The sequence below is a fragment of the Phytophthora infestans genome, genomic scaffold (assembly GCF_000142945.1).
Source record: "Phytophthora infestans T30-4 supercont1.27 genomic scaffold, whole genome shotgun sequence".
Taxonomy (NCBI): Eukaryota; Oomycota; class Peronosporomycetes; order Peronosporales; family Peronosporaceae; genus Phytophthora; species Phytophthora infestans.
Window position 1 is genome coordinate 1,672,489 of NW_003303732.1, and position 1,909 is coordinate 1,674,397.

Below are 1,909 nucleotides of genomic sequence, written 5' to 3' on the forward strand. Positions count from 1 at the left end.
TCATCCTCCTCGTAAGCCTCAGCCTCATCTGCAGCGTCATACAATTCACGATAACGACCTACATTTCGCTGCCCACGACTCGGCGCTCGCTGAGTCGGGTTTAGCTTTAATGGAGTCAGCATGTGAGAGTCTTCGAAGTACGGAGTCCCTTGCGTAGCGCGGAACACTTCACGTCTCTTCGTCTCCGGGGTTTTCGGCAAAGGAATCTTGCTCGGGTCCTCGCCGAGTGGTTTGAACTCGGCTACTCGGCTGTACACCTTCTTCGTTCCGCCAGGGGCCTTCTCCAATCCAAACGCCACTCTGAGCTTCTTCTTCCATTGCCAGAGCTCGGCTCCGCCACGGGTCAGACTCCAGTCGGACAGAATGAGGCTGTTTGGTCGGCTGTTGCACCGATAGCCCATCGCCTTCAACAGCAACACAGTTTCTTCCACCAACTGATTGATGTTGGCTGCACGCACCGGCTGAGTTAGTTCGGGACCCAACATCGGCCACTTCGCCTGCGCCATTGCCACAGGCGCGAACATCATCATCCATTCCGATCTCGTTCTCATCTCCTCGCCGAGTCGAGCCAACACTTTATTGGCGCTCGGCGTATCGGCGTTCCTCGTCGCTTTCGGAATAAGGGGCGGACGGTCCCCTTGAGCAACGCCATGTTCTTCTTCATCTTCTTCATCGTCCGCACCTTCGTCGAGCTCGGCGGATAAGTTGCGCTCGACAGGACGTGGGGCTCCCATGCGTCCCACCTGCAGCGTCAACTCTTCCACCTCGCCAAGTAGCTCGGCGGTAGTCTTCGTTTCTCCGAGCTCAGCGGTCTCGGCCTTCTCTTCATACTCTCCTTCACTTGCGTCTCCGTTCTCGCTCTCCTGGCCTTGGCCATCCTCGTCGAACTGGACGGTTCGTCCCACCTCCATCGTCATGGCGATGAGTCGTTGATCCGCCGGGTCCGACCCCACGAGAGGCGATCCTCCAGCCGTCGCTGGGCTTCCGTCGCTCGGAGTTGCTGATCCCTTGACCATCTTCACTCTTCTCTTTCTCTTCTCTTCCTCTTAACTTGGTTAGCTGGCACCTATAAAAACAAGCACACACTCCTGTTCCCGGGTCGCGGCACCAGTTGTGGTGTAGTAGAACACACAAATATCGTCAGATGTGGATTCCTTACACAAACCACAACGAATCGCCGAGTTAGGTCGGCGGTTGTATGGCCTGCGCAGAGGGTGGTCCCCTCGCGGTCCGGCCCTTCCGGGACAGACGAGTGGCTCGCTTCCACTCGGTTCCGACTAACCAAGTCAGATCACTTCCGAGGCTCCGCCGAGTTTGGTTCGGCTGAGCTCGTTCACAACCCTGTGCCCTCCACCAAAGGATGGACGACGGCGCGCGAGCGCTTTTACAGGTCACCGAGCGCAGAGGCTGCTCAGCTAGAAGTGTTACGGCACCCGGGCTATCCGACGTACCGGCCCGCTGAGTATGCGGGACTTTCTTTCGCGCGTAGCGAGACTTTGTCCTACCCGGACCGACCTAATCTCTTGGCGCTACCAGTCAATACCCTACAAGCTATGCCTCTCGAGTATTGACGGCAGGCATAATCCAGCCCTATGCAGGGACTTACCGGAAAAGTGTACACGTGTCTTGGACTAGAAAAATTCTGCTCTGTTATCTTCTGGGAGCCCTTTCGGCTCCCCCTATTTAATCCTATGCTTCTCATACAAATATCTAATGAAATGTAGTCGTTTCGGATCTCTACCGACCCTTCAGCTGAGTTGCGGCGACCGTTGAGCTCAGCGGCTATCCGGATAGCATATCCGGACGGATCGCCGAGTACTACCGTGATCCTTGCTTCCTAAGCTCTGGTTTATCAGACCGAAGCCGATTCTAGACCTAGAGTAGGTCGGCGTATGTCCGATCTGGGAAT